This window comes from Schistocerca piceifrons, chromosome 4 (genome assembly GCF_021461385.2).
Source record: "Schistocerca piceifrons isolate TAMUIC-IGC-003096 chromosome 4, iqSchPice1.1, whole genome shotgun sequence".
NCBI classification, from domain to species: domain Eukaryota; kingdom Metazoa; phylum Arthropoda; class Insecta; order Orthoptera; family Acrididae; genus Schistocerca; species Schistocerca piceifrons.
This window is the reverse complement of record NC_060141.1, coordinates 732,910,409-732,935,908: the sequence shown is the minus strand read 5'-3', so window position 1 is coordinate 732,935,908 and position 25,500 is coordinate 732,910,409.

Below are 25,500 nucleotides of genomic sequence, written 5' to 3'. Positions count from 1 at the left end.
ACTTTGGAATTTTCTTTTGAGTGAGGGACATGGCCCATCGATGTCTGACGACCACTTTGAGGTTGTTACGTTGTCTATTCAGGTAAAACCGATGGCCTGGAAAATTGCTCAGTGAATGTCCACTCCTGGAACAACTGGACGACTACCCAGACAAACACCACAACATGCACTTGATGCCGGCCAGTTGCACAGTAACAACCCTGCTGCCCTCAGTCCTTTGATGACAAATGTCGGCTGTACACGCGTTAGGTCTTTTACTTCTATGTACATCAGGAATTATTACACCATTGATCTGTAGCTCCTCTAGCGTTTAATTCTCAGACAGGAAACGGCGCTAGTTGTAGTTGTTAGGCGATACTGAAAAATTATTCACATATTGCGGAAGTGACTTCTCCAGTGTCAGTGAGGACAGTTACAGTTTCACCGTGACGCATAACAATAATATGAGGAACAATTGTCATATACATTTTCATCTATATTGCTCTATTTAGGAATAAAAATCTTCTAACAGTTTTTGGGCACAGCTCATAGTTCTCTCCATAATGGTTAAGGCTCGAGTCTGAATGGTTTTACACATGGAGATGTAGGGGACGTAACGTGTGTTTCCTGATGTAGGGGGGAGCGGTTAGGGGCAGACTCACTATTTGAGTGCTCCCCTCCTCGCTGCTGTTCGTGTTTCTTTTCTTCCCATGTTCCTACAGCGCCGACGACTTTCGTGTGTTATGTATAGGTCACAATGGTGCTGCTCTCTGCACATGTCATCCTGCCTGCCACGAGGAGTTGTTTTTCTAAGTGTTCTGTCTGTTTGTCTCCCGTCTCTGATCACAGCCCACATCATCACGTTGTGGTGAATTCTTTAGCTGCTTAAGAGTTGTAGATAGTTTCTGTTACAATCTGTCCGGAACTTGTCCAATTAGAAAAATTCCTTCACCGACTTTTCCACTGATTTTAATGGGAGAACGACGAACTGTCATCTTACCCACTCGGGCTTTCGTTGGTTGCCAAGAGATCTTTTTGATCCAGGTTTAAGAGTTGGGCGGCCGAGAGAATGCGTGAGAGCTTCCTAACTGGACGTTGCACTAAGGTCAGTGATCAGGTTCCAGTTCACAATCTGCTGCTTACTCCACCTCCAGTTCTGCGTAAAAGTGTCTGACTTCAGCTGTTGGGTAGTCGCACAAGACTTCCTGCTGGTGTCTAGCTAAAACTTAGTGTATATCTCTAAACAACGACCATTAAAGCTGAGTTTTCAAGGGTCTTGAAGTGTTACTGAGCAAAACATTCAGTGAAGTTGGCTACTGGATGTATTTTAAAACACTACCTTTTGAATGTTTCTCAGTCAGGAGCGTTCGATAGGCGCAAAGTACAGTCCTGTGCTGCAGTGTGTGCACACAACTGGGAAACATCATAGGGAAGCCCCAAACAGATGATCTGCCAGTAGCAGCACTGATCACATGCAGACCTTGCTACTAGCTGTGTGCACACACTGCTGCAAGTAAGGTCTGCATGTGATCCGTGCTGCTACTGGCAGATCATCTGTTTGGGACTTCATTATGATGTTTTCCAGGAGGACAGAATTGCCCAATGAATCGGCTGTGGAAACTACCGCCTCACTCTGGAGCTGAGCCTGAGGTAACACAGTCACAATTACAATGATCCACGTTCCAGGAACAGGAACCTGCCGATCACCCAGCCTCTCATTAACAAAAACCGATAATGCCACTCACTCACCTTCATTGCTATCTGACTGTCACCTTGGAATGCTGCCAAACACTTTACGAAGCGGAACTCATTTGATTTTGGATATATACCACTTGTTCTTTGGTACTTAAAACAACTACTCGATGTTGCTTGATGGTTGATCACTTAATTAAACCGATGTGCATTTCATTGCCAATAAGGGCAAGCACTGTCTTGACCTTCCTCATCAGGTCTGAGGTCTATCATTTGTCTTGGCTCTCTTTCTTCGTATCTGCTGTGTGGCTTCTCACAAAGGCAGCTGAACTTTTCGGCGAAATGTGGACGTATATTCTTCAACTACATAGTTTGACGGTAAATTTTTGCGTTTACTTGAGGTTTCGGAGTGTTGAATTCAACATTTTGTCTTGCCGCACCAGTGTCAAGAGGGGCAAACTGTGTAACCTGATTTTGCATCTTAACCATTAGACCATTATAACGGTATGGATTCGAAATGCAGACAATTGGGAAACAGATACGAAACTTCCACGTCCCTGAAATATGCTATTACAGGAGACTGTTGGAGATCAGAAGGACTGATCGAGTAAGAAATTATAACCCCTTTTTACAAGTCAACGACAAAAAATACTCAAAAAACTCAATGAATCGAGAGATTGAAATATTTTATGCAAATAACTACTCGAGACGACTACGGTCGAAGAGCTGGTGGAAGGAGACAATCGCAGGGGTAGGCTTCGATGTTGTTTACGAAGCAGATTTGGGATACTGAAATGAACAAGAACGGAAATATGCACCATATCAACTTAAAAGGTGATGGCTGAAACTATTCTGCATGATGTCTGATTCAGGCTGCTACATACATAGATTTATGGCCAAATGTTTCTTGTTAATATGACTCAGCTCATCAGTTGCACCATGTGGGGCTAATGTTGGGATTCCAAAATCAAATCTGAACGTAGCCCGTACCACTAGCTAAATTTCACCTACTGCTAACGTTTTACTTGCTGTATCCTGTAATCTGCTTCTAGATTTTGTGCTTACATTTACCGAACTGCGACACTCATGAGTATAACATAGTTTCGCTGATCTGGCCGCTATAACTTAAGATATTACTGATTTTGTTCAATAGCTCCAGAAGAATGTCGTAAATGTTGGATGAACAATATCAAAGGAGATTTCAATATGTCTTTAACAATTCCTAAATAATGGCATACCACATGATGCTCATCCTCACAGTTGCAACAAAATTTTCACAGCGCTGGGGAATGAATTGAGAAAATATACCGGCGATTGATACATAATAATACTAACAATTTTTTGGGCTATTATATTTTTCTTACATTACAATAAGTAGCAACTAACTACCTAAACATAAAGATTCTGTACATATGTCGTATTTGAGTTATTAAAATATTGTTAGTCAACTCGTTATGGGATCATCTCTCAAACACAGAGCTCAATTAGCTCAATTAGGGAATGGAGGAAGTGTTTATCGATCTCATTAACTAGATACAGGAGAGAGCTTATCGACGATGTACCTCCAGCACTGCTGTTCTTGAACCTGTTAATGCGAATGAGTGTTAGACGTGACACAGGCACTAAGAAGTAGTTTTCATTTTGTTTAATTCCTTGGCGTCCCAGTTATTAATTGAAGCGGCACATATCTGACTATGAGTAAGTTAGTTCTTTTTGGTAAGTTTACTTAATAATTTAAACTTCACAAAATTAAATTGTATTTGTGACAGTCTGGTTCACTGTAGTCTGAGTCTGAGAGTCTTTAGATTATTGACTTAAGAAATTACAACTCATCGTAGTAAATGTTTTGGTGAAAGAGCTAGTTGAATTCTTGTAAATATGACAAATTCTCTAAATAAAAAATCAAAGCTGCATCATATTAAACTAGAGGTATGAATTAAAAAAAACGCCTTCAGTCACAATTTTTCGTGTTTAATTCTGTACACGATGCATTTCGGACCCTGTGGTTTTAATATGTGCTTTACTTGTTCTCTTGAATAAGATGAGCAAAGACGAATACATCACCAAAACACTAACTTCGTTTTCTGAAAATAAGACGCAACTATAAAATTCCACAACAAAATCAGAAAAATTATTAATAAATGTACTTTACTCTTCACAGAAAAACAAGCAAAAACATGCATTTCAATGAATCCCACAGCTCCAAAACTGAAAGCTCAACCTAAGACCCATGAATCCCAAGTTCTATTGAGGCCTATTGTTAATTCTAGGCATACACCTGCTTCCAAAGTCTCCCAATTACTGAACAAAATTCTGAAACAGTACTATACATTTAATAAATCATACTCATTTAAGAACACAAAGGAATTAGCAACTAAAATTAAAGACAGAAATATTCCTGCAGGAGCCAGGTGTGCCTCTTTTGATGTAACTAACCTATTTACAGATGTACCAACTGAAGAATTTCTGAAAACTTAATAAAACAAAGAAAATTGTCAAACGCAGAAATGTCAGAAGTCAAAGACATGTTGCAGCTAATATCGTCCCACAATTACTTCACATTCAATAGGAAAGTTTACCAATGGAATTAGGGTCTTGCCATGGGCAGTAGCATATCACGTTTTCTGGCATATTTGTCAGTCATCTGGAAAGTAAGTTGTTTAAAGAAAACAATAGATTCAAAAGTAAAATAATATATTACTGGAGACATGTTGATGATGCCTTGCTTCTGTTTGATGGAACAAAAGATGAGATCGAAGAACTACTAGCAGTATTAAATTCTTTCCACAAAAACATAAAATTCACAATAGTACATGAGAACAACAAAACCATGAATTCCTGGATCTTAAAATCACCAACCATCAACAAAAACATAAGCTCACCATACACAGACATGACACTGGACAACTCATGCCATACTACCACACAGAAACATGCTGCATTTAGGTCCATGCTACACAGAGTACACTCTCTTGATCTAGAAGGAAACACACTCAACAATGAGATAGATACAATAAAGAACATTGCCATAAGCAATGGCTACACAGCCAAAACAATTGACAATTTAGACAAATACACAAAAGCAAGACAACGAATTACAACACTATGAAAGAGGAGAAAATATTCGCCAATATCCCATACCTGGGCCCCATATAACAAAAAATATTTAAACTTTCCAAAAAAAACAAATATAACAGTTTCATTCTCAACTAATAATAAATTAGAAAACATAACATAATTTGGAACACATAACATAAAATAAAATACACAAACATACAACAACAGTGGAGTGTACAAAGTATCATGACGCAGTTGTTCTGCCTACTATGTAGGGAAAACAGGCAGAAACTTCAAAACCCGTTTTCAAGAACATGTAAATGCTTTCAGGCTCAACCACTTTGAGAAATCAGTCATTGCACAACATATGTTGGGAACGGAACATGCCATCAACAGTCTAGAAAATAATTTGATAGTATTAAGTAATGAAGGCAATGGTAATATCCCAAATCTTTTGGAACAACTGAAGATATACCTATACAAAACTAAAAAACCAGAATCGATGTTAAATGAACAAACAGATTTCACAAGCCACAGCTTTTTTTAGTAATTTTAAAGATCTGCTCTAAAGTTATTTCCTGCATACGTCAATTCTTTCGTGCATATGTCTATTGTTTAATAATTATGTCTTGAGCACTATGAAAAATCCATCTTTGACCACACCATGTAAAAAAATATCTGTGAGATGTTTACAAACATGTGTATGCGAATGTGCCTCTTGGATGAAGTGATATGCTTGAAATCGATGGAGGGAAAAACATCCGCTCTTACTAAAACGTTAAAAACGCTTCTCTTGGATTATTTGGTAAGTTTACACTATTAATCTTTTCCACTATTGCACACATATTTTCCGCGTCTGACTTACGAATTACGTAACCTAACATCAAACATTTTCGTGACAGGAATATGCATTTCATCTCGTTCAAGAGAAGAAATAAATCATGTATTAAGACGAATTACAGCGGAAGGTGGACCCACAGGGTCCGAAATGCATCGTATGCTGAATAAAACAAGAAAAATTATGACGGAAAGCATTTTTTTTAAATTCGTATCTCGAGTGTGTTGAGTACAGTCACGTCTGAAGTTGCAAAATATGAATAAAATTAAATTGCAGTAATATAACTTGGCCCACTCCGTTTAACGTATTTTCTACACCTTTCTGCTTATCCGCTTACACAGATTTACAATCTGCCATGTCAGTCCAATTAAACAAGGAAAATTAAGGGAAAAATCCTGTAGTCCAAATATTTTAACCTGTTGGTAGGGAGCGTCAGGCGAACAATACATTAAAAATCTTGGTCAATAGGGAGTGTCTGTTAGGGTGAGAGTGGACTTAAAGTTCTCTTTTATATGGTCTTTTCGAGTATTTCGTAAACCTTGGCTTCCAGCGAATATGTTTCCTAGTGTAAGATGATATTATATTCAGTTTCCTACGAAAAAGGTCATATCCTTTTTTCTCTTGGAGTAATAGTTTCCGCTTTCAAGCGATGTAAAAATCTCAGATCATGAAAAATATTGCTCCAAAGGTATAAAATTAATGTGTATTTTTAACTGAAGTAGATAAAATAAATGTGCGTACAACATCTACGTGCAGCAGTGGCGTATTGAGGGATAAATTGTGTTCAGGGAGTCTAACAGGTTGGAGGGGAGAGATGTGTGGGGTAGATGGCCAAGGCAATAGAGGTCGCAGTATTCACACACATACTGCCTTCGTGCAGGGGATTTTCCTTTCCACCCACCTCCCCCCTCCCTACTACGTGGCAAGAAGCAACCACAGGTTATCCAACCAAGTTCTACAGGCCCTTCACAGCGTGGCATATGAGTCATTGGCAACGTGGAGTGCTGACATGAGAGAGGGGTGTTATTTTTCACAAAATGCGTTAACACCACATCGAATTCGGATTCGAATTACTAATAACACCAGCGCTGGTAACTAACAAGGACCAAATCTACGGAAATGTGGGTGCACTTTTCTACGCTGCTAGAGAAGAAATTCCTGGTAAAGCAGTTGTTGAGTTTTTCCGGGAAAGGCAGCTTCGCCCTCACCCCCCCCCCCCCCCTCCCCCAACCAACAGCGTTGGTCTCTCTTCAGTTTACATACGCACTATATGTCCCCAGCGTTTCCTGTCCAGTTCTCTTACGCGAGCAGACAAAATAAACTAACTGTCCTCGTGTTTATATAGTGGAGTTGTTTTCATTTCATTCAGTGAGTACTTACCTGCAGTTGTTAAGTGAACTGTTATGGAAAATATCTCAACATAGGGTCTGATAGCTGCCCATCTGAGGAGCGTTTTCAAAATGTAACAAGCTGTCTATATGTAGTCAACAATATCGATTTCATTGTCACCACTATCACTGTCAATCTTTTCTCGGCGTGATGCGTATCAAATGAATCACACCAGCCCCAGCTCTCCTAGAATCTGAAACGGACCAGAGGCTTAAATTGTGTCCCTCTGCAGCAGAAGCAGGTCACGTAGGTTCTATAGAACTTAAAACATGTCAACATAACTAAAGAAATCCTTTTCAACAGATTGTTGCTGTAGATCTGAACGTGATCAGTCCTATCCATCAGACATACATACACACACACAAATCTTGAAAAACTTAGTATGGATGTGTGACAAATGAATACACTCATTGCTGCCTCATCCACACGTGTCTGCAATCCCTGAATGGAACATATTAATGGAGTCTACAAGTAACACAACCAATGGTAAGAGATGTGCAGTAACTTTTTGGTCATTCAGTGATCACCACCAAGTGAGCAAAACACAATTAAACGGGTTTACAATATTGTGGCAACGAAAGACAGCAGCAAGGTACCACATTCATCAACCTAATCCCTGATCCACCATCACTTCATAGGTTACTTTTTAAGTCTCCTCATTATGTACTCATAAATTACCACATATATTAAAATTCTTTCTCTATTACTAATTTCACTCATCTTATGAGTGCATCTATAGATATTCCTCATCGCAACGAGAATATGTCAATAAGCCCGCCCAACACCGTCGTCAAAGGCGAAGAGATGGTGGTGCTGAGCATGGTTCAAAACTTTGTGCGTATTTCGTGAGAGCGGTGAACTGTAAAGATGATCTCGTGGGTATAGGGAAGGAAGCTCTCAATAAAACTAACCACACCTGACCTGTGGCGGGCTGTCGCTACATTAATTCCCCTGGCAGCTGTTTTTCAGTATCTTGCACGTCATATCATTTAAAATAATTGTGCTTCGAATTATAGGAACATGCTCCTTGGTTCACCGAGACGGAAAATATGTGTCTCTCTGTAAAGGTCATGTCTGAGGCAGCATTACTGCCATCACAATTTGACACAGCCGCGAGGAATTCTATATAGACAACGAACAATACGTTTGCACCAGGCATGTCTACTCGCACGGCAACTTTAATTGCTGAATCAAAGGCCGAGAAAGTACCAAGCAACGTACACATACGTGTCGTTTTTCTGCATGTGCGGATAATGTTGAGCAACGTAGAAGGCACATGTCTACGATTTAGCAGTAAAGCTGTCTAGAGCCATTTTCATCAACGATCAGCAACTTCACTTGCATTATGCCATTATGTTAAATAATGACGTACAAAATACACTAGTAATATAAGCCTCCGTGTAAAATGCTTACTTCGTCCTTTATGTACCCAGTCAATGAACACCAAGACGTGCATACCACATCTAGGTACAGAAGAGCGGTATTATGCGATAAATTGCTTCGGGGGTTGTGCATGGGTTAAAAAGAAAGATCTGCAGTGTAGAATTCTAACGTAACATAGGACGTGAGATTGTCTTCATGCACTTCCATTTTTTGTTGTTGTTGTTGTTTTTCAGTCATCACCCTCTTGACTGGCTTGATGCGAAATGTCACGAATTCCTCTGCGATATCTACCTTTCCATTTCAGAATTGCACTTCCAACATACGTCCACAGTTATTTGCTTGATATATTCCAGTTTACGTCTTCCTCTACAGTTTTTATCCTCTACAGCTCCCTCTAGTACCATGGAAGTCATTCCTTGATGTCTTAACAGATGTCCTGTCATTCTGTCCCTTCTTCTTGTCTGTGTTTTCCATACATTCTTTTCTCGCATTCCGTTGCAGAACCTATTCACTCCTTACCTTATCACCCCACATAGTCTTCAACATTCCTCTGTAGCACCACATCTCAAATTTTGCTATTCTCTTCTGTTCCAGTTTCCCCACTATCCATGTTTCACTGCCATTCAATGCTGTCCTCCAAACGTACATTCTCTGAAATTTCTTCTTAAAATCAAGACCTATGTTTGATACCAGTCGACTTCTCTTGGCCAAGAATGCTCTTTTATCCAGTACTAGTCTGCCGACTATGTCCTCCTTGTACCGCCCATCATGGGTTGTTTTGCTGCCTGGGTAACAGAATTCCGTAACTTCATCTCCTACGTGATCAAAAAAAAAAAAAAAAAAAATGGCTCTGAGCACTATGGGACTCAACTTCTGAGGTCATTAGTCCCCTAGAACTTAGAACTAGTTAAACCTAACTAAGCTAAGGGCATCACACATATCCATGCCCGAGGTAGGATTCGAGCCTGCGACCGTAGCGGTCTCGCGGTTCCAGACTGCAGCGCCTAGAACCGCACGGCCACTTCGGCCGGCACGTGATCAACAGTTCTGATATTAACTTACTCACTGTTCTCATGTCTGATACTTCTCATTGCTTCCGCTCTCTTCGATTTACTCTCGGCCCTTATTCCGTACTTATTAGACTGTTCATTCCATTCAACAAACCCTGTAATTACTCCCCACTTTTACTAAGGATAGCCGCGCGGGATTAGCCGAGCGGTCTGAGGCGCTGCAGTCATGGGCTGCGCGGCTGGTCCCGGCAGAGGTTCGAGTCCTCCCTCAGGCATGGGTGTGTGTGTTTGTCTTTAGGATAATTTAGGTTAAGTAGTGTGTAAGCTTAGGAACTGATGACCTTAGCAGCTGGGCCCCATAACATTTCACACACATTTTTTAGTGAGGATAGCAATGTGATCAGGGATTATTAATCTTGATATCCTTTCACTTTGACTTTTTATTCCACTCTTGAACCTTATTTTTATTTCCTACCTTGCTTCTTGAAGGTATAAGCTGAACAGTAGCTGCGAAAGACTACATCCCTGTCTTACGTCCTTTTAATACGTACACTTCGTTCTTGTTTTTCCACTCTTATTCTTCCCGCTTGGTTCTTGTTCAGAATATATATACCCATATTTCCCTATAGCTTACCCCTGTTTTTCACAGAATTTCGATTATTTTGCACCACTTTACACTGTCGAATGGTTTTTTCAGGTTGACCTTTTCCTGAAAGTCTGATAACATATCGCCTTTCTCATACATTCTATACATCAATGTGAATAATCGTTTTGTTGCTATTTCCCCCCAGGACTAGTGACGGCTTTAGAACCTGGCAATGAGTACGATTTGATTACTGTTTAAAGACGTCACCCCTAGACTCTGAATCGAATTCTCCTCCTTCGTGTGACTGCAAACTGCATTTGTGTCAGGCGATTTCCCATTCTCTCTGCCCCCCTACGTCACACGAAGCAGCTACAGTGTAACTCCACAGCGCGGTTTGTGGATCACTGGCAACGTAGTGCGTAGACATGCTGGGGGTACTTTTCTTGCAGAAATCGTGCTAACCCTACAAGAAATGCAAATATGCGTTACTAATAAAGTTAACACACGTAATGCACGTGGACCGAACGTACCACCAATCTCTGCACATTAATTTATACTGTGTTATTATTAGTAACCCGCGTAGTGTTGGCAGGAAAGAGAATGTATGGGTGAATGTGGTACAGTACCGTGCGGTGTCCATCGTTGACACCATATTGTAAGTCGGTGTACTTGTGTTTTAGTCACTTATCTGTGTACAGTAAATGACTAGAAAGTTATGGCACTTCTTCGTCATTAGCTGTAATTGTGTTACTGGTCAACTGCATAAAGCTTTACCACCCAGGAAACGCTGACACTTGTAGAATGGGCTGCACTGAGTGGAGCCGCTCGCCACACATTCACAGTATGTATTGCAGCGTAAGTTTGAATTTATCTGATGGAACAGTACTGATCGTGTTAGAGGCTAGAACAGAAATCTGTGCTACATTGCTTGAGTTAGGTCGAACCATCTAAAGTTCTGTAACACCTAGGTGAACCGCTTCTGGTGGAGATGGAGACAATTTAAGCCTCTGGGCCCCCTCAGAATTTGCTCAGAGCCTATTACTTGGAGAAGCATTTGATATCCATTATACTGTGAAAAGTACTGAAGGCAGTGACATCACGTTACACCTGGGAAAGGCTATATCGGTGTGGTGGACAGCTCCTGCTACGCGCTTTTTTACGTAACTGCTCACTTAACATTTGCAAATACACTATTGGAAATTAAAATTGCTACTCCAAGAAGAAATGCAGATGATTAACGGGTATTCATTGGACAAATATATTATACTAGAACTGACATGTGATTACATTTTCATGCAATTTGGGTGCATGGATCCTGAGAAATCAGTACCCAGAACAACCACCTCTGGCTGTAATAACGGCCTTGATACGCCTGGGCATTGAGTCAAACAAAGCTTGGATGGCGTGTACAGGTACAACTGCCCATGCAGCTTCAACACGATACCACAGTTCATCAAGAGTAGTGACTGGAGGATTGAGACGAGCCAGTTGCTCGGCCACCATTGACCAGACGTTTTCAATTAGTGAGAGATCTGGAGAATGTGCTGGCCAGGGAAGCAGTCTAACATTTTCCGTATCCAGAAAGGCTCGCACAGGACCTGCAAAATGCGGCCGCGCATTATCATGCTGAAATGTAGGGTTTCGGAGGTATTGAATGAAGGGTAGAGCCACGGGTCGTAACACATCTGAAATGTTACGTCCACTGTTCAAAGTGCCGTCAATGCGAACAAGACGTGACCGAGACGTGTAACCAATGGCACCCCATACCATCACACCGGGTGATACGCCAGTATGGCGATGACGAATACACGCTTCCAATGTGCGTTCACCGCGATGTCACCAAACATGGATGCAACCATCATGATGCTGTAAACAGAACCTGGATGCATCTGGAAAAATGACGTTTTGCCATTCGTGTACCCAAGTTCGTCGTTTAGTACACCATCGCAGGCGCTCCTGTCTGTGATGCAGCGTCAAGGGTAACCGCAGCCATGGTCTCCGACCTGATAGTCCATGCTGCTGCAACCGACGTCGAACTGTTCGTGCAGATGGTTGTTGTATTGCAAACGTCCCCATCTGTTTATCCAGGGATCGAGACGTGGCTGAACGATACGTTACAGCCATGCGGATAAGATGCCTGTCATCTCGACTGCTAGTGATACGAGGCCGTTGGGATCCAGCGCAGCGTTCCGTATTACCCTCCTGAACCCACCGATTCCATATTCTGCTGACAGTCTTTGGATCTCGACCAACGCGAGCAGCAATGTCGTGATACGATATACCGCAATCGCGATAGTCTACAATCCGACCTTTATCAAAGTCGGAAACGTGATGGTACGCATTTCTCCTCCTTACACGAGGCATCACAACAACGTTTCACGAGGCAACGCCGGTCAACTGCTGTTTGTGTATGAGAAATCGGTTGGAAACTTTCCTCATGTCAGCACGCTGTAGGTGTCGCCACAGGCGCCAACCTTGTGTGAATGCTCTGAAAAGCTAATCGTTTGCATATCACAGCATCTTCTTCCTGTCAGTTAAATTTCGCGTCTGTACCGCGTCATCTTCGTGGTGTAGCAATTTTAATGGCCAGTAGTGTAAGTACTCACGTTATAAACTGTAAACAGCTCCACTATATGAGCACGAGTTCAATGAAACTATTTTATCCACTCAAATTAGTAAACTGGGCAGAAAATACTGGGCGGGCCAAGTAAGTTTTACTAAATCCTTGAGTACACTTAAAATTTACATGAATACATGACAGTATTTTCGAAATAGTCAGAATGTGCCTGTAAACTACGGTTGGGGTGTTGAATTCCTCAACGGCAGAATTGCGCTCCTTGTCAACGAAGCCGTCCCTGAGCACCCGTGTCAACTCCTTCTCGTTGGAAAACCTCTTCGGTAGCCGCGAAACAGTTCCTCGATTACCTGATAATTGTCATGTGTGGTCGTAATCGATGGTGTTCCTTCTTAATCCGTATCATACAATTTCAGTATGGCTTGACAAAGCATTGCATTTCGTCTGTATATTGCCAGAGTTTTGTGCGTATCAGTGTGCACTGCAGACATTTTGCTCACAAGAATCGTTCATGAGTTATTTGAGTTGCACCCTGTTCAGGACTCGAATCCCAGTCCTTCTTGACAGAAAGCACACAGCATCACAGAAAAACTGTCCAGATGCAGGAGAGGAAGGTTAGGTTAGTGTACTTCATTTATTTTGGGTGGGAAACTGAAGTAAAAGTCGGTCCTAATTACATAATTAGTCACAAAGATCTGTCCTAATTACACATAGCGCTGTACAAGGATAGCCTAAATCGCAATAAAACTCACAAGCTGACGACTGCCTAGAACTGTTGTTATTCTGCTGGGAAAAAGTTTCACAGTACCACTCGAACCTAGTGGCTAGATGTAGTCATTATTACATAGGATGATCCCTTCACCTATAAACTGGCTGGAAGAAGGCCTTGAGAGGAAGGTACTATATTTTTGGATCGAACTGTGTTCAACGGACGAGACGCTGGTGTTGTTCACAGGAGGGCTAATACATGTATTACCTGTAAGCACACAGTTGAGGACTGTGTCTGTTGCTGTTTGATGTTGAAGCTCGCTTCCACGCCAGCTGTTGTGATACAAACCAGCACTCGTAAACAACGGGTCACAATGCAGTATATATGTTGGGGATTGGCAAAAATCATTATTATAACAAAATTACTACATAAACCGAACCAAAAACATTGGACAAGGAGAGAGAGAGTCGGCAGTTGCACATTTGTTGCCTTAGATGTGTGGTCACAAATTAACCAACTTAGAGCCAGTCTAACCGTCGTCCTACCACCTTTCATGCCTCCCTTTCCTCACCATAGGTGATACAGGGCTGCTATATCTCGTTGCTGATGGTCGACAGAGAGATCCATGTGGTGGGAGCGAAATACTATCTACTGTCCTCAGAACTCAGTCACAGATAGATGTATCTCTTGTAAGAGTGCATCCCCATAGAACAACGAAATTCCAGAGAGCTCTTCAGAACGCATTTTCAAACGTCTGCTGCTACCTATTCTGCGTTCAGGCACGTTATCCACCCCAGCATGTACGCGTCGCCATCAGTGGTCTGAGGTCCAAGTGGTTGGCCAGCACTACCAATATGACCGCAAGTGTTTGTCTAAAACTGCAATGGTAAGGCACTGTCTCTGCCATGACCAACTGCTTCCGCCGGCAGATGTCATTCTGCAAGAGAAAAACGGTCACATTAACAGTTGTATTTAACGTTTTCGGACCTTCTATTAGGTAGTATCTATTTAAAAAAGCATAATCACTACGTTAAGAAATGTCTTATTTCCACGCAGATATATATACAGGGTGTTACAAAAAGGTACGGCCAAACTTTCAGGAAACCTTCCTCACATACAAATTAAGAAAAGATGTTATGTGGGCATGTGTCCGGAAACGCTTAATTTCCATGTTAGAGCTCATTTTAGTTTCGTAAGTATGCACTGTACTTCCTCGATTCACCGTCAGTTGGCCCAATTGAAGGAAGGTGATGTTGACGTCGGTGCTTGTGTTGACATGCGACTCATTGTTCTACAGTACGTTTGGGCAGGCATTGTGGGTGATGTCTTGATTGGACGCCATGTTCTTCCACCTACGCTCAATGAAGCACGTTATCATGATTTCATACGGGATACTCTACCTGTGCTGCTAGAGCATGTGCCTTTACAAGTACGACACAACATGTGGTTCATGCACGATGGAGCTCCTGCACATTTCAGTCGAAGTGTTCGTACACTTCCGATGGATTGGTAGAGGCGAACCTATTCCATGGCCTTCACGTTCTCCTGACATCAACCCTCTTGACTTTCATTTATGGGGGCATTTGAAAGATCTTGTCTACGCAACCCCGGTACCAAATGTAGAGACTCTTCGTGCTCGTATTGTGGACGGCTGTGATACAATACGCCATTCTCCAGGGCTGCATCAGCGCATCAGGGATTCCATGTGACGGAGGGTGGATGCATGTATCCTCGCTAACGGAGGACATTTTGAACATTTCCTGTAACAAAGTGTTTGAAGTGACGCTGGTACGTTCTGTTGCTGTGTGTTTCCATTCCATGTTTAATGTGATTTGAAGAGAAGTGACAAAATGAGCTCTAACATGGAAAGTAAGCGTTTCCGGACACATGTCCACATTACATATTTTCTTTCTTTGTGTGTGAGGAATGTTTCCAGAAAGTTTGGCCGTACCTTTTTGTAACACCCTGTACAATCAGTTTTCTTTTAGTTTTATGAGTAAAGTCGGTATAGGTTAAGAACACTCATCATACTCAAATTACAAAATATATCGTGTATGGGGGCATTACATTCTTTTCAGATGGTTTAGTTATCAATATAGAACTGCATCTATACAGTCATTCTTTTGAGTTCGACTGCAAGATACAATTCGCATTTCTCATGCCGCTTCCCTTTATTTTGTGACATCCAATGAAGTGAAAAAAAAAGTTTAGCACCGCCACCATTTACAGAAGATCAAACTGCATAGGTTGAATATTTATAGCGACGCATCTGACAGACCTATTAACTTATCTCATGTCTCATATATATTGTCATTCTGCATGAAATAAAAAAAATCTTGTACTATTTTGCTGGAAAGACTACAGATCCCTGCAGAATGTCTATTTTACTTCTAAACTCCCATCAGAGTAAAGAAAATGCGAGAATATAAACTCCGAAGCACATGATTTGAGTGGACTCTGGTGTTCAAACCAGTGTCTGTAAATAAACTGTCATGCATATGGCTCTTACAGACATTTCACATACGTGAAATTACCTTACAGAATACTGCCTTTCACGCCAGTTGTTCACACATTGGAAGAAACACTATCACTTTACGTTCGACATCAACAGGCTGTAATTCAAGAGGACGTTGTTCCTTTATACGCTACTGCAGGTCTCGTTTTACCAGTGCGATGCTATATCGCACTAGCGTTCAAGGGAAAAAAAAGTGTGACTATGTCTTGTAACACACTACTGGCCATTAAAATTGCTACACGTAGAAGAAATGCAGATGATAAACGGGTATTCATTGGACAAATATATTATACTAGAACTGACATTTGGTTACATTTTCACTCAATTTGGGTGCATAGATCCTGAGAAATCAGTACACAGAACAACCACCTCTGGCCATAATAACGGCCTTCACACGCCTGGGCATTGAGCCAAAAAGAGATTGGATGGCGTGTACAGGTACAGCTGCCCATACAGCTTCCACACGATACCACAGTTCTTCAAGAGTCGTGACTGGCGTATTGCGACAAGCCAGTTTCTAGGCCACCATTGACCAGACTGCATGGGGGCTTAATTAAATATTTTGAAAATATTTTTGGTTTTTAGTAGCTGTAAGTCCAATTACGCTGTTTCGTAAACGGTTGGCCCTGACTAGTATTATTACGCTATCTGAAATGAAAATTTTCATTATCACAATTAATTAATTAAGTCCCCAGCAACTATAAAATCTACGAAGCCAACAAAGCACAAGTGTAGCTGTTCTGTATGTGGGAGTGTGACTCAACGTACACATCTGGCACGGTTCTTCTTCAACAAGACAAGAAATTTTAAATACCATTTATACTGAAGTAACTAAAAGAAATAAAAATACCATAATTACTCAAGAAAACCAGAATTACATTCTAATACAAGAACACAAGCCAGATGCTTTGTTGACTGAACCTGTAATGATGCATTATTGGAGATACACAAATAATAAAAGAACATAGTGTTTTATTACCTTCATATCTATTGACGAAAAGCACTCAGATCATTACAATATCTCCATTGGAATAACATCTGCTATCTCTCCCATCAAATAACTGCATAAGCATGGAACAACACTCTCCACTACCACATCTCATTCCAACTTCACGACAAGCAGTGTCCACCACAACTTCTCGGCAAGAACTGACTGCTACGAGCTCTCTCCACGCACTGACTACTACGAGTTCTTAACAGGCACTGTCTTCTACGAGCTCTGCCCACGCACTGACTACTACGAGTTCTCTCCAAGCACTGTGGAGGCGGCTTAATAATACTCTTTGGCGCAATCTCTGGCGCAGTGGCTCAGTGTAGCCACCTTTCATATGCCCCTCCTCCACAGGTCAGAATTTGATGGTATTTTTGCCAGCATTGGTGGTAAAAATACCACCAAATTCGTCCACAAAAATAGAGACAAAAATAAAAGATAATATTAATACCTAAATATTACATAATTAGTTAAAATTTTGGCTTTGCACTGACCTTTTAATAACCTAATATATAAAATACAGTAGGCAATACAAATTCTTTCATACATGTGACTTTACATAATAGTTTACACAATACACAAAAAATCAGTTTATACAAATGTTCACATAAAATGCTTTCAATGATTAGTTTATACAAAAAGAAAAGACACCAACAGGTGACATCTTTTCAGTAGAAGCAGTCCATCAGTGGCACCCAGTAAAGTTTAGCAGGTACACCCAGCAACAAGTCACATTAGTTCAGTAGAAGCATTCCATCAGAGGCACCCAGCAATGTTGAGTAGGTGCAGACAGCAACAAGTGGCTTCATTTCAGTAGAAACAGTTCATCAGTTGCACCCAGCAATGTTGAGCAGGTGCAGACACCAACAAGTGACATCATTTCAGTAGAAGCAGTCCATCAGTTGCACCCAGCAATGTTGAGCAGGTCCAGAGAGCAGTCCATAATATTCACTATCACTGATCACACTGTTCATCAGAGTATATAAGCACAAATTAAACATGTCCTAGTGGCACCAATCATGTAGAAAAAGTACAAGTAACAGTCCATAATATTCACAATCACTGATCACTCAGTTCATCAGCAGAAATTAATCATTCCTAAGTGTCACACATTACGTTGAAAAAGTGCCAGTAACAGTTCATAATATTTACCATCACTAATCAGACAGTTCAGGCATGAACAATAGTTTGAATGCACATACAAATGCTTTTACACTAAACATACAAATCATAACAAACACACAAATGATGTCAGACAATTTTCATATTAACTATTACAAATACTCAAATATCAGTAAACCTATAAGATTTATGGGTGTCAGTGCAAGCCACTACAAACTAATAAAATAATATTTACGAGATAGGTGGGTAGGATTAGGAAAGGAAAACACACAAAACACACTCACTCATCTTTCATCCACATTAAGTACTACTGTGTAATTGAATAGTGTTAACTGTGTAAATGCAATTCTGTCAAAATCTGATGTGCATCATGTGTATCAAGTAGTAATGGCAGCAATGTATCACAGTCAATAATAGTTAAGTCAACGTCATAGTCATCATGTCAAGACCAATGTTTGCCAAGCCAGATCAAATGTACTCTTGTTGAACAACTGTCAGTGAGCCAAGATATGCAAATACTTCCTCTCTTCAAAAAAAAAAAAGTATATACTGCTTAGTGATTTAACAAAGTGTGTATAGACTATCTTCCTTCTACTTTAGTGTTCTAGTCTGCTATCTTCATCCTCCTTGTTCCATAAGACCAACAAAAATAATATGCTCCTCACTTACTTTACTTCTTATACACCAAAACTCCAATGATCATCAACTTCACACAATCTCAATAATACCTCAATAATACCTCTTCAATACGTCGATACATATAAACCTTATTGCCAATATATGCTCCTCACTTACTTTACCTCTTATCCACCAAAACTCCAATAATCATCAACTTCACACAATCTCAATATTACCTCAATAATACCTCTTCAATGCGTCGATACATATAAACCTTATTATCAATATCATCTCACTTCCAAGACAACTCTTTCCTCTAGCCAGTCTCCTCGAACAAGTACAGATAAAATCCTAGTGCAAACTTCAGTTCATCATCCCATACAATCTGAAGACACATTGTCAACACACAACCTCTGTGTAATCCGTCTCACCCAAATCTTCTACTCATTATGAATTATAAACAAAAGAAATGCATACATGACCTCTAACAACTTAGTTCGAATAACTCTCAGTAATTAAGTACGATTACGGAATGTGAATGATCATAATATTTCACAGTGTGTACACCACTTCAAGAATTATGGCAGAAGCAAACATGTGGAGTATTTCTTGTGTCAAGTGTCACTTACTATTTCAATTGCTCGCGAAAAATGCAGTGTAATAATTGTTAATGGTCTAAACCTAGTAATGGTATGTCATGTCGTTAGCTTCCTTCCTAATAGCGTAAAGTTATACAGCTTCCATAAAACCTCCAGCTCATGTGACCTCAACGAAGTTCTTTGTACCAATGTCGTTCGTCGAATTATAGCAGTTCATTTTCTTATCTTAAAAATATAAGGCACTGAGCGTAAGCAAAACAAGCAATAGCGAGTAAATATACCAGTAGAGAACAGAATGTCAACAAGTGTATGCAGCACAATTCTTACAACGAGGCTCTGCCAAGCGAACAATGTATAATTAATACCATAGTGTGACCTAAACTCTATGTTTGTACACTTTATATCAGCATTTCTATATACCAAATTAAAGAGCAGTTATGACAACAAAACAGAAATGTGTAAATATGCAATCCATACGCATAGCAGTAAACATATATCTTACGTAATAAACAGGTCATTAGCATCATATCAGCATAAGCAAATAAATGTTCATATGTAATATTAATAAGTAAACATGAAGGCGCAAGCAGATAAATCACAAAGTATAACTTACATACCTAACCACATCAGCACAATAAATCAGGTGACAATTATAATTTAAATAAATAAGCACAGCAGGCACATAATAAAAAAATATGACATCAGTGAAAAAGCAGTGCAGCCAAGCGATGCATAATATATACAAATAACAATCCTGTTCATTAATAAAACATTGACAAAAATCAGCAAATGTACGCAAGCACGTCGCTTCACAAGTAAATTCATAGAACATGAAATTAGCACAAAGTATGAATCACGTAATCGCGAGCAGCAAATTACGTCTAAAGTACGTACCTAAGTGGAAATACGTTACCTGAAAAATGAACTCAATTAATAGTTACCTTTTTAGTTTATTAGTTTCTTCTTGGATATTACATTCTTTCTGAAAATTTCTCGATAGCAAGTCCTCTTAACGTCGGAGACACACAGAATTTACCTGTAGTTCTTAAATATTTTATAGAACCGTATCCTGAAAAATACTGAATGTTAATAACATAATTCATCAAGTCACCATAGCTTTATACTGAATTTAGTCGGAGAAATTAAACTGTGTATTTGTTTACAGCTGTCAGTGCCTTCGCACTGAGCTCTCGATCAGCTGTAGGCGCGTGACGTAGGAAGCAATTGTTTTCGGTCAACGACTGCCTTGTGCGGCGCGCAGACTTGACTGTTGCTTTGAGTATTTGCCGCCGCCAAAACACAGCGCGGTATCCTTGTACTCTCCGCATGTTTACATGTAGCTGTTAGTTTCTCACAAGTATGTCATTCTACAAAAAAATTTTCAAAAGTATATCGCTCCACAAAAATTTTGGAAACTACGAACCTCACGTTTTGTGGTAGGAACAGCATAATTACGAACAGCGTCTAATTTTTTTGGATCAGGAAGAATACCTTCTGTAGAAATAATGTGACCGAGAAATTTCACCTGTGAACGACCAAATTCAGATTTTTCCAAGTTCACAGTAATGCCAACTCTTGCAAAAATACGTAAGAATGAATCCAAAATTTTGTTGTGCTCACTCCAAGAATGTTTAGCAATAAGAATATCGTCAACATATGAAATAATTTTGTCACGAATATAAACAGGTAAAATTTCGTTTAAACTACGAATGAATGCTGCTGAAGGTGCAGTAAGTCCAAACGGTAACTTCCGAAATCACTTTTGGGTAAATTAGTCATATCAGGTTATTGTTTACTTACTCACTAGATAGATTGATAGTCGAAGAGTTGGTTTCACAGATGCAAAGAATAGTAAAAGAGTAAGCAGCGGTGCAGAAAACTAAAAGAGAAATAGCACCACTACAGCTCGGGGCCCTATGCTCGCTACGGCACATATTCACTTAGAGTAGTGAATCCCCTGAGGACACTAATAAGTTCAAACAGTAATTTTCGAAATCTCCTTTTGGGTAAAATCGTCATATCCGGTTATTGTTTACTTACTCACTAGATAGATTGATAGTCGAAGAGTTGGTTTGGCAGATGCAAAGAATAGTAAAAGAGTAGGCAGCGGTTCAGAAAACTAAAAGAGAAATAGCACCACTACAGCTCGGGGCCCTATGCTCGCTACGGCACATATTCACTTAGAATAGTGAATCCCCTGAGGACCAATATCCGGTTACTGTTTATCTACTGTCTAGATAGATTGATAGTCGAAGAGTTGGTTTGACAGATGCAAAGAATAGTAAAAGAGTAGGCAGCGGTACAGAAAACTAAAAGGGAAATAGCACCACTACAGCTCGGGGCCCCATGCTCGCTACGGCACATATTCACTTAGAGTAGTGAATCCCCTGAGGACCTTAATAGCCACACATAATTTCCAGTTTGTGACTTTGTGGCACATCTGGCGGAAGTGCGTACGTAAATTGAGCTAACCATGAACATGGATGTATGTCATTCTTAGAATTGCGGAAGATCTTAAATTTCCGAACAGTCAAAAAGTGTTTATAGTCAAAATTTTCGCCTCGTGGCGACAAAGACCTACCGCGTCTGTCCCAGTCACAATGACGATTATTGTCAAGTTCGCGCGCCTGGCGCTCTCTTGTTGCATCCCGTAAATGAAACAAATTATTTTCTTCAAACCCCTCTGCTATCTGTGATTTTAAGTTTCTTCTACTGTCCTTTCCTACTATTTCGCCTTCGATCTGTTTCACTTGCTTTCGTAATGCCTCAACTTCCCTTTTAACGCGTTCATTAAATTTTCCCTGATTTTCATCATGCTTATTTATGTTATGGTACTCTTCGGTTTCTGAAAATGGCAACGGAGCTGTATCACCTGAATCTCTGTCCCCATTTAAACTAAAACTTGTCAGTTTATCTGAAATCCCCTCAACTCTTTCCGATAAGTCACTTAATTGTTCTTTCTGTTTATTTACGTCTTCTGTAAGTGTCGCGACTCGGGTTTCGGTATTGTCACATTTAGTAGTTAACTGTTCACACTGTTGCGTTAAGTTATTTATTCTGTCATTTGGTACGGATTCCTCGATTCTTTCAATTATTTCTTCCTTATCGTGTGCACGTTGTAAATTTAATTCTGAATATTTTTGCACTATCACGCGATCTTTTTCTTCCTATTCTCTGTCCTGTTCCTCTTGTCTAATTTCTGTTGAAATTAAACTATTATTGTGAGCATTCAAAATTGGTTGCACTTCTTCTCTACTTTCTTTGTTTGATTCATCTTTCATGTTGAAACATGTCCCTGTTCGTGAGCCTAACTGTGTTTCCATTGTTTCCATTTCGGTTTTACTTGTTCCTATTTCTGAGAATAACCGTGTTATCATTGCTTCCATCCGTGATCCCAAATTTAATATTGCACTCATTAACTGCTCCATATCTTCTGTCGTTAATCTCGTATTCGGAAAATTTTTCGATTGTGAAAAATTTTGAACTGGTTCCGGACTAGTTTCCCTGCTTATTAAATTGTTTTCAACACGATTATTCATGACACTGTTTTCCTCTGTTGGCGAGTTCGCCATGTTAACAATTTCGTTATTCTCACTATCCATCATTTTCGCCTTTTTCATTGATCACGTAATCATTTACAAAATATACAAAACTCGTCACTGTACGAAAATTACACACAATGACTCTTTATCTCCAACAATACCATACACACGAGATGTTTCCCTCAAACACGATTAACGAACAATTGAAGCAATTGCACTAAATTGTCAAACCCATAGACAAGACAACAAATTTAATTCTGAAAAAAAATACCATTAGAAGAATGACAATTACCAAATCTACACATGCAAAATAGACTACAATTACTAAACTACAAATTACTACAACAATACTACTGTCTACAATTTTTACAATGAGAAGAATTCCAAGGGACGATCTGAAGCAGCGGTCGCCACGTGCATGGGGGCTTAATTAAATATTTTGAAAATATTTTTGGTTTTTAGTAGCTGTAAGTCCGATTACGCTGTTTCGTAAACGGTTGGCCCTGACTAGTATTATTACGCTATCTGACTGCACAGAACAACAACAAAGAATGAAATGAAAATTTTCATTAACACAATTAATTAATTAAGTCCCCAGCAACTATAAAATCTACGAAGCCAACAAAGCACAAGTGTAGCTGTTCTGTATGTGGGAGTGTGACTCAACGTACACATCTGGCACGGTTCTTCTTCAACAAGACAAGAAATTTTAAATACCATTTATACTGCAGTAACTAAAAGAAATAAAAATACCATAATTACTCAAGAAAACCAGAATTACACTCTAATACAAGAACACAAGCCAGATGCTTTGTTGACTGAACCTGTAATGATGCATTATTGGAGATACACAAATAATAAAAGAACATAGTGTTTTATTACCTTCATATCTATTGACGAAAAGCACTCAGATCATTACAATATCTCCCTTGGAATAACATCTGCTATCTCTCCCATCAAATAACTGCATAAACATGGAACAACACTCTCCACTACCACATCTCACACCAACTTCACGACAAGCAGTGTCCACCACAACTTTTCGGCAAGAACTGACTGCTACGAGCTCTCTCCACGCACTGACTTCTACGAGTTCTTAACAGGCACTGTCTTCTACGAGATCTGCCCACGCACTGACTACTACGAGTTCTCTCCAAGCACTGTGGAGGCGGCTTAATAATACTCTTTGGCGCAATCTCTGGCGCAGTGGCTCAGTGTAGCCACCTTTCAATACGTTTTTATTTAGTGAGAGATCTGGAGAATGTGCTGGCCGGGGTAGCAGTCGAAAATTTTCTGTATCCAGAAAGGCCCGTATAGGACCTGCAACATGCGGTCGTGCATTATGCTGCTGAAATGTAGGGTTTCGCAGGGATCGAATGAAGGGTAGAACCTCGGTTCGTAACACATCTGAAATGAAACGTCCACTGACCAAAGTGCAGTCAGTGCGAACAAGAGGTGACCGACACGTGTAACCAATGGGACCCCATATCATCACGGCGGATGATACGTCAGTATGGCGATGACGAATACACACTTCCAATGTGCGTTCACCGTGATGTCGCCATACACAGATGCGACCATCATGTAAACAGAACCTGTATTCATCCGAAAAAATGACGTTTTGCCATTCGTACACCCAGGTTCGTCGTTGAGTACATCATCGCAGGCGTCCCTGTCTGTGATGCAGCGTCAAGGGTAACTCCAGCCATGGCCTCCGAGCTGATAGTCCATGCTGCTGCAAACGTCGTCGAACTGTTCGTGCAGATGATTGTTGCCTTGCAAACGTCCCCATCTGTTGTCTCAGGGATCGAGACGTGGCTGCACGATCCGTTACAACCCTGCGGATAAGATGCCTGTCATCTCGACTGCTAGTGATACGAGACCGTTGGGATCCAGCACGGCGTTCCGTATTACCCTCCTGAAACCACCGATTCCATATTCTGCTAACAGTTATTGGATCTTGACCAACGCGACAATGTCGCGATACGATAATCCGCAATCGCGATAGGCTACAATCCGACCTTTATCAAAGTCGGAAACTTGATGGAACGCATTTATTCTCCTTACACGAGGCATCACAACAACGTTTCACCTGGCAACGCCGGTCAACTGTTGTTTGTGTATGAGAAATCGGTTGGAAACTTTCCTCATGTCAGCACTTTCGAGGTGTCGCCACAGGCGCCAACCTTGTGTGAACGCTCTGAAAAGCTAATCATTTGCATATCGCAGTATCTTCTTCCTGTCGGTTAAATTTCTCGTCTGTAGCACGTCATCTTCGTGATGTAGCAATTTTAATGGTCAGTAGTGTTGAACCTACTAACGTCACCTAGTACAGAACCTATCAGATATGACCGATGCATCGAAAGCAAATGCCAAATGCGTGCCAACACCTGACATTTTTGCTTCATAACTCCCCTCTACCGACTTGCGATTGAAGTTTCTGCCCCTCGTACTTGAAGAAGTTTTTCGCATCCAGCAGGAGATTCTTGTTTTGTAGTTTCGTAAGCAATTTGGTCATCACAAAATAGCCTGTATCACGCAACCCACTCACTTGTCTGGAGGACCACTTATAATTTCTAAGTTTCACAATGAACTGTAATTAACTTAGTGTCCATAATTAGAGGTAATGATGTATGAATAACGCATATATTTTATCACACAATAGTGACGATAATAATAAAAACAGTAATGATTCCAAGACAATAGGTACAGTCGATTTCTGTTAGATTTATGAGTGATATCTGTGTAATTTGAGAGCATTACACATGTTCAAGACACAAATTGTCATGCACGATAGCATACATTCATTTTAGACATATGAAATACCGATACAGATCTGCAACTATACAGTCATTTATTACGTTTGAGAGCACTCCTCACTGTTACCTTGTAACA